A 14,483-nucleotide genomic window follows, 5' to 3' on the forward strand; every position below is an offset into this window, starting at 1 on the left:
GCTGTGCTAACAAACCACAGTTTCTTAGCCATGAATAACCCATGTTTCACAACCCAACAACAAACCATGGGTTCTCTTCATGGCTTGTTTGTGGTTAGCAAACCATGGTTTGTTAGCAGAGCTAGGTTCACACAACACAACAACCCATGTTTCAACAACAATGTATGGTTCAATAACAGTCCACACTCAGCCTTGAATGTGCGTTTTTGTGTTGTGTGATCCCAGCCAATAAGTCTACAATTGCAGAACATGGAGCCCGTGAGGTTGGGAAATATTGTTACTGCATTGTAGAAACAGAAAAGGGAACTGAGGCAAAGAAAGCAATATTAAAAAGCATGATGAAGAAATAGACATTAGACCTAGGGGTGGACGAAAGTCCCTTACCTGTCCTCGAAGGACGTTCGCGGTGGGGGGGAGGCGCTTCGCTGCTCCCCCCGCGAAGTTCAGGCCGGGGGGGGAGGCTTCCCGCCTCGCCCCGGCCGAAATTCAGGCCGGGGAGGAGGCTTCCCGCCTCACCCGGCCGCGAACGCGAAAGTTTTTTTTTTAAAAAAAACGCCCCCTGATAGGCTACGTGACGATTCACGTAGCCTATCACGGCAAGATCTGCAAAGTCAGCCGTGATAGGCTATGTCAATCGTCACGTAGCCTTTCACGGGTGACTTTAAAAAAAAAAAAAAAGCACGTACGCTAATGGCGGCCCCCATAGGGAGCTGCCATTCGCGTTCCTTATTTAGTCGCTGTAGTCTACGTAAATGTTTACGTAGACTACGGCGAAAATAAGGGCAACGCAAATAGCGTTGCCCTTATTTTCGCCGTAGTCTATGTAAATCTTTACGTAGACTACAGCGACCAAATAAGGAATGGGAATGGCGGCTCCATATGGGGGCCGCCATTATCCTTACACACTTTTTTTTTTTTTTTAAAGTCACCCGTGATAGGCTACGTGACGATTGACGTAGCCTATCACGGCTGACTTTGCAAATCTAGCCGTGATAGGCTACGTTAATCGTTACGTAGCCTATCAGGGGGCGTTTTTTTTTCCTTCTATTGCAATGGCGGCGGCGGCAGCCCCGCTCGAACACCCACCGAACCGCCAGCCGGACCCGCTGCCGGGAGGGACATTCGGCGAAGGTAAGTCCCGTCCCGGGGAGGGGGCGGGGGGCGGGGGGGGTTCGGAGGATTTCTCCCCGAAACTTGTTCGGGGGGCCGAACACGTTGGCGCTCGGCCCCCCGAAGTTTCGGGGAGAAATTCTCCGCCAACCCTAATTAGACCTTGAAACAAATTTGGGAACCCTCAATAAGGTCACACACGCAACTTTCCAATCATTTTCTAATGCCACCTGTTTGGATTGTGTTTTGTTGTTGTTTGAAGGTAACAGCATTCTAAGGACATTTGTCAATAATTGCCAGATAAAAAGAAACAGATTTTTAATAATAATAATAATAATCAGTCAAGAAAATAAAAATCAACGTGAGTCCTTTCCTCCCCCACTTCCCACTCACACCGGGGAAGACCTTTCAAATCAGATCTTAAATGTGCAGTCCGGATACCAAATGAGGCAACATGAAAGCACTATATTTATACATTTGAATTATGACAGGGATGTCACGAGCGCGGTTCGGGAATTCGTCGAGCAACCCCCTCCCACGACCCCCAAACTGCGCCTGCCGAGACGCTGTCCTTGTTTGCCCCCCGCTCGTGCCTGCTTGCGGTCCAAAGTACTCACCGCAAACCCATTCGGTGAGCGCCGCCATTTTCGCACCTTTGCTTTCTAGGAAAACCAGGAAGTTAAAAAAAAAATGCACATATCCAAATATGCGAAGTTTGGAGCTAGGAAAGCTAAATAAGCACAATATTAGAGGTATAATCCCTCTAATATTGCACTTATTTAGCTTTCCCAGCTCCAAACTGCGCATATTTGAATATGTGCATTTTTTTAAGTTCCTGTTTTTCCTAGAAAGCAAAGGCGCGAAAATGGTGGCACTCACCGAATGGGTTCGTGGTGAGTGCTGGGGAATTCACTGAACACGTGGGTGGCTCAAGCACAGGTTCAGGGGGGAAGCAAACAGGGATGCTGCTTTGGCAAGTACACGGAGAACCAAACTAAGGTGAGTTCTTACATCCCTAAATTATGACAAGATGATGAGGATCATTACTCTGAATGAGTTAAAATCTCCTGGGCCAGATGAACTGCATCCTAGAGTCATAAAGGAACTGGCAGAAGAACTCTCAGAACCGCTGTCTATTCTCTTTGAGAAATCATGAAGGACGGGGGAAGTGCCAGATGACTGGAGGAGGGCTAATGTTGTCCCTATCTTCCAAAAGGGTAAAAAGGAGGAACCTGGGAACTACAGACCAGTCAGTCTGACATCAATCCCTGGGAAAATTCTGGAGCAGGTGATAAAGCAATCCATCTGGAAGCACCTTGACAACAATGCAGTGATTACTCGAAGCCAACATGGATTTGTCAAAAACAAGTCCTGCCAGACGAATCTGATCTCATTTTTTGATCAAGTCACCTCCCTTGTAGACCGTGGGAATGCTGTAGACATCATATACCTCGACTTCAGCAAAGCTTTCGACAAAGTGCCCCATGATATCCTGATGAGCAAACTAGCTCGAAGTGGGCTAGATGAAACAACGATCCGGTGGATCCACAGTTGGCTACAGAATTGGACTCAAAGAGCGCTTATCAATGGGACCTTCTCAAACCGGGGAGAAGTAACGAGTGGGGTACCGCAGGGCTCAGTCCTGGGCCCAGTGCTCTTCAACATTTGTATTAATGACTGGGAGGAGGAGGTGCAGGGAATGCTGATCAAATTTGCAGATGACACAAAATTGGGCAGGATAGCTAATACTTTGGAAGACAGAAACAAAATTCAAAGTGATCTGGATAGACTGCAGCACTGGGCAGAAAACAACAGCATGACATTTAATAGGGATAAATGCCAAGTTCTGCACCTAGGAAAAAGAAACCAAATGCACAGTTACAAGATGGGGGATACGTGGCTCAACAACACTACAAGCGAGAAGGATCTTGGAATTGTTGTCGATCACAAGCTGAATATGAGCCAACAATGTGATGTGGCTGCAAAAAAGGCCAATACTCTTTTGGGCTGCATTAATAGAAGCATAGCTTCTAAATCCTGGGAAGTCCTAGTTCCCCTCTACTCAGCACTGGTTAGGCCTCATCTGGAGTACTGTGTCCAGTTCTGGGCACCACATTTTAAGAAGGATGCAGACAAGCTGGAGAGGGTTCAGAGGAGGGCAACAAAGATTCATAGATTCATAGAATAGTAGGGTTGGAAGGGGCCTACAAGGCCATCGAGTCCAACCCCCTGCGCAATGCAGGACACGGAATAGTGGGCTCAAGTTACAGGAAGCCAGATTCCGGCCGAACATCAGGAAAAACCTCCTGACTGTTAGAGCAATACAACAATGAAACCAATGACCTAGGGACTGCCAACTGCCCCCCCTCACAGCTAGTGCAGCCCGGGCCTGCTCGGTGAGCTTCCTTGCTTGCCCTGCCTGCCTGCGAACTGTGCGAGCTGCCCCTCTTCCTCACACCGGCTGTTAAAGGCTGGCATGGGGAAGGAGGGCTTCGGCACAGCCACCCCCCAGCCTCTTGCCCTGGCCTTCTCTAGAGGAACGGCCTTCTCCCTGGCCTTCGCTAGAGGAGGCCAGGGAGAGAGTGCTGTGGTGCTCCTGTCAGCCCTCTTCCTCACGCTGGCAGTCAAAGGCCAGCACAGGGAAGGAGGGCCTTGGCGCAGCCACCCGCACCTGCTCTCCCTGGCCTTCACTAGAGGAACGGCCTTCTCCCTGGCCTTCTCTAGAGGAGGCCAGGGAGAGAGTGCTGGGGTGCTCCTGTCACCCCTCTTCCTCACGTTGGCAGTCAAAGGCCAGCACAGGGAAGGAGGGCCTTGGCGCAGCCACCCCCATCCGCTCTCCCTGGCCTTCACTAGAGGAGGCCAGGACAAGAGTGCTGGGGTGCTGCCGTTGTCCTTCTTCCTCGCGTCGGCTGTCAAGGGCCGGCGTGGGAAAAAGGGCCTGGGTGGCCAGCCCCCAGCCTCTCGCCCTGGTCTCCAACAGGGGGGGGGGTGGAGGAGAAGAGGATAGGTGCCTCCTTCTTCCCTCTGTTCCCACCTGCTACAGCAGCAGCAGCAGCAAGGGACAAGCTGGTCGTTTTCCGTAAGGCCAGGAAAACCTACAGAAAACGACCAGCCTTTCTCGCGCCACCGCTGCTGCATCAAGGATGGGGGAAGGAGGAGAGGCACTGCCTTCTTCCTAGGGGTGTACGAAACCCACTTACTGTTCTGGTCTGGGCGTCCACAGGTGGGGGACGGCAATCCGTCCCTCCCCACGGAATCCTGCCCGGAGCCAATCCGCAGCCAGACTTCTATCTGCTGCCAGGCTGTGGCGTCAAATGGCGTCCAGCGTAGGGGATGCCATTTGCACCCCTGCTCTTTTCGGTGATAGGCTACATAAATATTTACGTAGCCTATCACCAAAAAGAGCAGGGACACAAATGGCGTCCCGTATGCCCGACACCATTTGCAGCCGCAGTCCGGGGCAGGGGATAGACAGCTGCAGCGGAAAGACCCGGACCAGCCGGCAGCAGGTACGATCCGTCCACGGAGGATTTCAGGAGGGGGAGTAGTCCGTTCTGCCACGGACTCTGGGGGACTGGATTCTAAAGAATCCGGCCTCATTGGAGTCAGTGGCAGATTTCTCCGCCATCCCTACTTCTTCCCCTCTCCTTGCTGTGGGAGCGGGCGCCCGAGCTTTTGCCTGACTCAGCATGCCGCGAGTCAGGCAAGAAGTCAGGACTGCGAGGTGGTGTCCGGGGGGCCGAACCGGCAACTTCTCGCCAGTCTTCGAGCCCCAGCCAGATGCTCGCGACATCCCTAGATGACATCATGAATATCCAGGGCATCTCCCACACTAAACGACCTTTATTCCATGTTTAAATAGATTGGAGATAATGAGCTATTAAATCACCTTGCTTGAGTTCTGCTTGAGTTCCCTCCATGAAAAAGGAAAAGCTGCAAGAAGAGGAGCGAGATCAATGAAACATATGGAAGACTAAGGGGGAGAAGGAGGGGGAAAGGGGACGGGGGAAAGGAAGCACGTGGAAAGGGAGTCTGTTGTGATCCTGCATTTAAAACGAAGCATAAAGCCCTGTTTTAAATGAAGATTTTAGGCTGGTGTAGAGATGGTCACAGACAATGGAATGATGTCACTATACTATTTAATGATCCAATTTGGTCTTGTGATATCATTGAGAGTAAACAAAGCCAATTGAAAGAAAATGCAAGAGAAGGTAACATAAATGGAATGGAATGGAGTGTCCTGGAAGAAGGCATAGCTAAAGCCCTGAACAGGAATATTCAACACTGCAACATTTTGTTGAAGGTCTGACTTGTATATATTAATAGCAAGCTCATTCTCCAAGTGCGGTGCCTGTCTTTAAAGAGTACTAAACAGTACTATCCATGCACTAGACGGAGGTATCAGGAGGCTTAGAGGAACCCAAGGTTTGTATTTGCAGTAGGGAAAAAAAACTTTAGGAAAAAAAAACATAATGACAACCCTACCCCCACCAAAAACAAAAAAGAAAAGTAGGCCAGAGAGGGCTGATATTGCTCATTAAGCACAGAATGGGGGCAGGGACAGAAAACTAGGGGGAATGGAGTGGAGTTACTGCTCGACAAAGCTAACATGGGAGTAGTGACCCAGAGGTGAAAGGATTAAGCAAAAGCAAAACAAAATTCCTAGGCTTGCTTCACAGGTGCACCACACAACCATGTTCAAAGGCAGTTTGGTGTCTGCCTCTCAACCTCTCTAAACACAAACAATTTTATGCATCTTTAAACCATTCCGCATGCCAACCCTAATGGGGAAAAATGTTTAAACAAATGTCGCTCAACACTCATAAAGATTTCCCATTAAAACATGGCATGGGAAAAGAAGAGGCATGACAGACTAACTTTTAAATTGTGCTTCAGAAAGATGCAATACAGGAATGAAAAGAGCCTTCTTTTCACAACAGCCATTCTTGCACTCTCCTCATGGGATGATTGATTTATGGCCTTTCTCCTTTGTATGTGTCTGTTCTGGTGCCAGCAGGTTGTATTTGTGCTGTAGGTAATAAAGAATACATTAAAGATGGATTTCTTCTCCTAGGAAAATACTGTGGAGATGTGATGTTCTACAACATTTTTTACTTGGTCAACACCAGCAGGAGTACATTCTTTCAACCAAGTGTGATTTGCACAGCCTCACGAAGTGAGGGTCGGAATGCGCCTCCCAACTTGGCTGGCACATTCGCCATTTTTCTGGATTTCATGCACTTTCTGAGCAGTAGCCTGATGAAATGGCGTTAAATGCCACATTTATCTGTAGGTGCAGCATTGTGTTGAGGATGAGATGGCTAGATAGCATCACCGATGCAACGAGTATGAACTTGAGCACACTCTGGGAGAGAGCAGAGGACATGCTGTGGTCCATGGGGGCACGAAGAGTTGGACATGACTTAATGACTGAACAACTACAACAAATATTTGGGGATAAATAAAAGGCCAAATTCTCCTTGCTTAGCCTATTCCTACAGACATTAACCTTCTGGCATGGGTGACTATCCAACATGATGTGACCATTTAATCTTGCTGAAATCTTGCTTGTCCAAAGTGCAGACTCAAAGCAGCTTCCCTGGAGGCCAAGAAAGCTCTCCCCCGCCCCACGCACACCATGTTGCTTCAGTGCCAGGCCCCTGTCACTCTCCACGGACACAGCATTCACTTCACAACAAGCCCTCCAATGCCTCATGGTGAGGCATTCAGTAACCACTTCTTCCCCAGGCCAGTGCAAATAGCACTCCGCCTAGCCTGCCCTTTATGAGAGTAGTAGGGGCAGGCCAGAGGCCTGAAGGAGGAGTGGGTCTCCGAGCACATCAGTGGTAGGCACAGGAGGCCACCTTAAAATGAATGCTCTGGCCTCAATGCATCATGCAAGGAGAGTGGCAACGGTGCAGCACTGAGGCAGTATGGTGAGGAGGAGATGGTAGGTTGGCCATGTGTGCTACTGTACAGAGGACAGTTCTGTTCTGTCTTCGAAGGCCTGTCCTGTCCAAGGCTGGTTTAAAGATAGAAAACCGTCAGAAGGGAGAACACATAGCATCTCGACAGCAGATTGAGCAGGCACACGGGTTGCCTGGTCACAGTCTTCCTCACTAGGCTGAATAGTATATCTATTTAAATTATAGTAAATATTTCTAAATTTGCCTCTCTAGATACATATTAGATTGCCTCTCTAGATACACTTGGGGATACAATGAGCAGGAGAAATTTACACCACAGAAGGGGTGGGGTGGGGTAAACTGGCCCACAGTTTTCAGTGTCATGGGACAATTATTGGGTAATTAAGGGCGCAATCCTAACTAGATAGGCAGCCTCCTCCGACCTCGGAGGCGACCACCTATCCAAAGCAAGGCAGGAGAGGCATGGGGGGATCATTTTTCACTAGACAGCTGCTTTCAGTTGTCTAGCGGTGGGGGCCAGACCGGGAGAGGAAGCTGCACACATTGGATGTGTTGTATGTGCAGCTCCACAATCCCCGCCCTGGAGCGCCCCCTGGAACACCCCTTTGCAGTTGCTCCGCGCTCCTCTTCCGAGCACAGAGGATGGGGCTTCTCTGCCCTGCCTCTGAGGCAGCGTGGACAAGGGGGGCATTTGGTTTGCTGGGAACCAACCTCTGAGCATGGGCTCCGAGGTCGGTTCCTGGAAATGAGCATATCCTATGGCCCTCTAGACAGTGTCTAGTGGCCACAGGATTGCTCCCTCAATGACTCAGAGATACAATAATTCTATTCTTCTGAAAAAATGCCTTACAATGACTAACAAATTGAAGATGGGTGGTAAAATCTGGTACATATATTAATTAAATGTATTGGTGGCCAAAGAATTAAGAAGCTAGAGTAGTCCCGTGCCTTAATTATGGGTATTTCCAAAAGAATGAAGGCAAGAGAAGGGTGGATAATAAAATCAGATTTGACCCCTTGATTCAGCAGGACAGTGTAATCTGGGCCTGAAATGCACTAAATGTCCTTGGAGAAGCAAGGCAGATACTTTAAGACAAGTGTTGGGAAGCAGTTTGGCCCAAGGGCTGCATTCCTTTGTGACTAACCTTTCAGGAGCTGCATGTCATTAGTGGGTGGCCCCCCAGAAAAAAAGGGGCCACCCTCACTCTCTGTCTTATACACACATACATCCACTTTCATATGATACATAGCCATAATACTGGATAAAAAGTGGGAAATAATGCTAGAAAAGCGATATACGAAATGTGTAACGTGCCCCAACAGTTATCAGTGCCCTTCAGTACCAGCAAAAAGCACCAGTGTAGATCTAGCCTGGAGGACTGTGCCTTGGCCCCCCCGGTTGTCGAACTGTGAGGTGCGCAGGGCACAGTTTTGTCCCCAGTGCTATTTAATATCTACGTGAAGCCACAGGGAGCGGTCACTAGGGGATTGGGGGCAAGGCGTCACCAGTATGCTGTGATGATACCCAGCCCTATTCCTCTGTGACATCTGAATCAGGAGAGGCTGTGCATGTTCTGAACCGGTGCCTGGATGCAGTTACGGGTTGGATGAGGGCTAATAAACTGAAGCTGCATCCTGATAAGACAGAGACTCTATGGGTGGGCAGTTCCTAGGTCTGGGAGTTGTGCTGTTTGCCTGTTCTGGATGGGGTTGCACTCCCTCTGAAGGAGCAGGTATGTAATTTCGGGGTGCTCCTGGATCCATCCTTATCACTGGAGCCCAAGGTGACCTCAGTGGCCGGAGCGCCCATTACCAAGTTCGGTTGGTGCATCAACTATGCCCATTCTTGAATAGGGATCGCTAGCCATGGTGATTCATGCACTGGTAACCTTGTGATTAGACTACTATAATGTGCTCTATGTGGGGCTGCCTTTGCATCTGGTTCAGAAGCTGCAGCTAGTGCAGAATGCAGCAGCTAGGATGATCAGTGGAGCACCGAGCTATTAACATATTAGTTCCATGCTAAAAGAACTGCACTGGCTGCCTATTAGCTACCAAGCCATGTCCAAGGTTTTGCTGTTGACATTCAAAGCTCTAAAAACTCAGGGCCAGGTTACCTAGCTGAGTGCCTTCCCCTATATACACCAGAGTGACCCCTCAGATCACCCAAGGAGGCCTCACTGGTTGTTCCATGACCAATCGTGTGTCATCAGGTAATGGTACGTAAGCGGGCCTTCTAGAAGACTCTCCCATGTGTAATTCGAGAGGCAGAAACTGTGGCAATCTTTAAACGCTGCTTGAAAAATTGTTTGTTCACTCAGGCTTTCCCTGACTTGTTAATAGATCATGACACTGCTCTGTTTTACTGCATTGTTGTAAGGTTTTCAAGGTATTTGTTGTTTTATACTGGTTTTATATTTGTTTTTATATTATATGTGTTTTTATGTAAACCGCTTGGAAATCCAGGGAGGTCAAGCAGTATAGAAGTCACTTAAATAAATAAATAAACACACACACACACAGTGCAGCAATTAGACTTGAAAAAATGCCTTTCTTTGGCACCAACAGAAAGCTTTTTCAAGGCCAATTGCCTTGTATGGCTGATTTGGAGACTGCGGCATTCAGTGTGGTGAGAGTTAACACCTCTCTCTCCAGCTGTGCCCCTCCCAGTTGCCACTCATGCTGCAATTCAGCTTGGAAAAAAGACTTCCATTGGCTATGCGGGGCAGGGGGGTGGGGGTGGGGGCAGGGTAGGGAAAGGTACAGGCTGCTGGTTGGTTGCCCCCGCTTTAAGAGAAGTGTGTGCTGTAGGGACACCATAGTAGATACCACAGTAGATCAAAAACACTTTGGAAGAACATGGCATTTATTCATGATTGGTGGGGGGAAATAAAACTATATTGCAGAACCAAAGGTTATCAAAAGATAACCCTAGAAGAGGTCTGCGTATGTGAGAAGCTACTTTAACACTGCTCACTATGTGTGGATTGAACCTGAAGTGTCCAACTGTGGTGTGTGAAGGGCTTGGGGCAGCTTCACATCTTACAGGCAAACCCAATCTCCTGTTGGTACACCATGTGTCTCTGCAGTGGCCACCATTACCTATGGAAGGGAAGATGCTAGAGTTCCACAATGGGCTATGGTTCCCTGGAATGTGCTCCCTCTACCTCCTTACATAGGTGTTCACAATGGAGCGGAGGCACACAGTGGACAAAGAAGGAACCCTTCTTTCTAATGATAAGTGAAGTTGACATCAGTGGAAACAGTCAACAAACAGTGGCGATCCTGAGTGGTGTGGGAAGCTGAGAACAAGGAACAGAGAGTGCGTGAAATGGTTTAATCAAGCTATCTGAAATTACATAGTTGCTTGTACTGAGGTGATTTGAAGTCTGAGACTCCATAGATTTTCCAGATTATATTAACAAAGAATGTGCCCCATATCCAGAGAATGAGGAAGTATGTATTTTAAACACTGGGGACTGCATTTCATCAGCTTTTATAGTTATTAAATAACTAGCAATTATTATAGGTCACTGCTGGCTAGCTGTGTAGCCCTTCTGCCACATGCTTGTGTACAGGCAATTAAAAGGCCCTAATTCTATTGTAGGACAGGAAGGCCTGGTGTGCTATGGTCCATGGGGTCACGAAGAGTCGGACACAACTGAACAACAACAAATTCTATTGTACCTAAGAACATGATCCAGGGGCATGGGAGTCCCCCCCCCCATTAACATTGCATTAAATCCCTGCTGTGACATGGCAATTCTTCTGAAGCAATAATTCCAATCAAGTTACAAATAATAATGGTTTTCTGATAACCCACAAAGGAATTTCCCTGTCAGCCCAATTCTCAGAAGTGGGGTAATAGTTCTAGAAGAAAACTCTTTATGACATAACTTGACACCTATGAATAAGAACATTCCAGCCAATCTCACAGAAATCATAAACTCCCACAGTTTCCCTTAACATGACCATAACAAGGTTAACTGTATAAATCTCATTCTAAATTTAGCTTACATTTCTCCATAGATATATTTGAGTGGGTGTTGAGATGGCTGGTGATCCACAGTTAGGGATGATAGACATGGGTGACTGGAGGTTCCGGCTATAACTTGAAAAGTTGCACAGAAGGTAAAATACCTTTAGGTGAAATTCCTTCCTGCACTGAGGTACTAGTTTTTCCAACACACTTCTGCCTTCGAGACAACTCTTAAAGGTAGAGGGAATTATTGAATGCTTCTCTCCCCAACATACATACACCCCCACCCACAACACACACACACCACCACTACCACCCCTTTTAAAAACATTTCTTGGCATACCCAATTTTCAAACATTCCAGGAAAATGTTTTGCATTATCACCTTTGTGAAGTTTAAATGTGACTGGTATGACACCTGCTGGTGAAACAGTAGAAATAATTCTGGTGTCCTGATAACCCTTTCACCTGTAAAACTGGCAATAGTGTTTGGATCTCTCTTCTGTTACAGGTGTTTTGGCTGGAGAGTGTTGCAAAGGAAGATCCATAACCTGTATATTCTATAGGAAAGCATATAACCAAGGCAGCCTATATTATACCTATCATTTCTCATATCCATATTTAGTGATACTTATGAATGGCTAGGAACACACAAACCTGCAGTTCCCATCATCCTCTGGCCGGGAATAGTGCACATGCTTGTAGTCATTGCCATAGCTAATGGCACAAAGAGCAGCTCTGGCAATGCCAAAGTAACATCCCTGTGGTGTGGGAACTGTGGGCTGGGATCCGCAGGAGGAGAGGTGAAGGTGTGATGTCGAACCTCAATGGCGTTAGCAAACCAGACAAGGGAGCCATTGTACCTATCTACACACCCCAGGCTTTTACTCTGGGGCTGGTGTGAGTCGAGGTCCCTCGTGATAGCTGACACAGTCGTGACTTCGCAGCCATCCATGGTTTTCGCCTGGAAAAAGCGGAGTTCCAAGGAGTTGTTTTACTGCAATTTTTCAGGTTTGCTGTGGGTTCCCCCACGGTTGCAGACTGTCTGTTCCTTCCCCAAACCAACTTCGCATCTTACAGTGGGAGTGTTGTAGGCATGCGTAGTGCCTGCGTCACTCTGTGACATCCCTTTGCTCCCCCATCCCTTCGCAGCTGCACAGTTACAGAGGCACAGAGGGGAGTTTTCATCTATTTATTTAATCTCATTTTGCACATTTCTGCATCTTCGTATCTTCACAACGGTTGCTTTTGGACTCAGTACCCAAGGCTGGGGGGGGGGGGGTTCTTGGGACAGGAACAACATCGCTCCGGCCACCATTTTGGAGTGATGGCTAGGCACATAGCACGTTTGTGAGTGCGAACCATCGTGGTGGTCTCAGGCTGGGGAACTGACAAACTGATGGTGTGGAAATGAAGGGGCACAAAATACCCAGCCTTTACCTAAAACAGGGTCAGAAAGACACAGCAGAGCCCCTCAAATGCAAAACAGCCACTGAAGTGTCGCACCCCCACACTCACGGGACTGCACACTAGCTGCGCATTTCAGTATAATGGCAAAAAAAAGGGCACGGCGAGTCTGTTAGGGAAGCGCACAGTACATCGCGAGTATATCGCAGGGCATGGTGATTCGAAGGCGCATTGCTGCACAGTTGCGACGGGGTGGGGGGCCAAAGCAGTGCCATGTAGATGGGGCCCTGGTGGGCAGTCAGCAGCACCAGTCCATGCAACCCCCCCCACACACACACACACAAAGCACCTCCAGCACAGCTGCCCCTATTCACAGTAGCTACATTCATGCTCCCCACCCCCATCTCCAGATGACTAATCTGACAACCCTGTTCAGGAGCAGGGTCAAATGCAGGGCATACAATGGTAAATTTCCATCTGGGGAGAGGTATTTCTGCTGGGATTGCCTGAGAGGATCCATCACAAGAAGTCCCAACCTCCACCAGTGACTGGGTTCAGGTGCTGAGGCAAGTGTCAGGGAGGACAGGCAATTGGTATGTTAGCCCCAGTGCTGGCCCCACATCTTCACTCCCCCCCACACACACACACACGTTGAGGAGGAGCGGACAAAACTGCATGCAGCCCAGGCCCCAGTTCAAGGGAATAGGCTCCTGCTTTGCCACCCTTTGGCACCTCACCACCCCAGCCAGGATGAACGACCACTGGGGATTCCTCTCCCTTGTGAGACTGACCAGTGTGCCTTCATGCTGATGCTGCCTGGCCGAAAAAGAGACTGGCCAATGTGATCTCCTGCTGATATGGCCTGCTTGGACAGGCACTGGGACCCCATGCTGTTGCCTCCAGACTGTTGAAGAGCACCTGGCCGTTATGCCCTCATGCCGATGCTGCCTGCCTGATGAGCAGTGGCCATGGTGAGCTCAGGCTGAGGCTGCATGTCGAAAGGCTGAGCCATGAGCATTCATGCTGGTGGGACTGGTCTTGATCTGCCTTGCCACATGCAGTGGAGAGGAACACATGAATGACTGCCCTTGGGGCCTTTCTCATTTGGGTGGTATATAAATCTAACAAATAAATATATAAAGAAGGCTGGGCTGGAGGATGTGCCATGGTGCTGCAATACTTAGTGCTCTTGAAAAGTCTTGCATGTGCCTCAAAAGGTGCCCATAGTCTGTTGTATTCATGCTGCAGCCTTGACTTCTGTTCCTTCAGCATCCACACTACCAGTGGCAGGGGTGGGGAACCTCAGGCCCGGGGCCCAAATCTGGCCCACCTGGGGGGCCCATTCTGGCCCTCCAGGGTTCCTCAGATGGCCCCACCCCTTTCCCCCAGCCCCGCCCCTTTCCCTGCCCCTTTCCCCTGGCCCCATCCCTTTCCTCTGGCCCTGCCTCCTTTCCCCCAATCACTAATCATTTGGTGGTGTCCTGGCTTTTGTGTAGTATCTGTGAAGAAGGCAGGGCAATTGCATAATAAAAGCTTCATATGGAAGCACCCGGTGAGACTGACCAATGTACCCCCATGCTGATGCTGCCTGGCTGAAAAAGAGACTGGCCAATGTGATCTCCTGCTGATATGGCCTGCTTGAAGAAAGAAGACAGGCCATTGGGACCTCATGCTGATGCTGCCTGCCTGATGAGCAGTGGCCATTATGAGCTCAGGCTGAGGCTGCATATCAAAAATCTGAGCCATGAGCATTCATACTGGTGGTACCCACTTGAAGGAGAGAGAACACAGGACATTACCTTATATCACATGAGAGTATTTGTCCTTCTAGCCCAGTAATGCCTATTATAGCCAATGTGCTCAGAAAATATATGTTCACACAAAGTGTACTTACCTTAAGGATTTATTTGCCACAAGATGTAGTTTAGGTACTAGTTGAAATGCTTTCATATGTTTTTTATTAGGGTTTGGACAAGTTCACAGAGGACAATGCTGAAGGTGGTATATAGGCACCATGACAAATATGTTGGCTATATAATACCTCCAGGTTCAGATGCTGTG

This window comes from Heloderma suspectum, chromosome 1 (assembly GCF_057233095.1).
Source record: "Heloderma suspectum isolate Gila_16-S chromosome 1, 16-S_ref, whole genome shotgun sequence".
Classification (NCBI taxonomy): Eukaryota; Metazoa; Chordata; class Lepidosauria; order Squamata; family Helodermatidae; genus Heloderma; species Heloderma suspectum.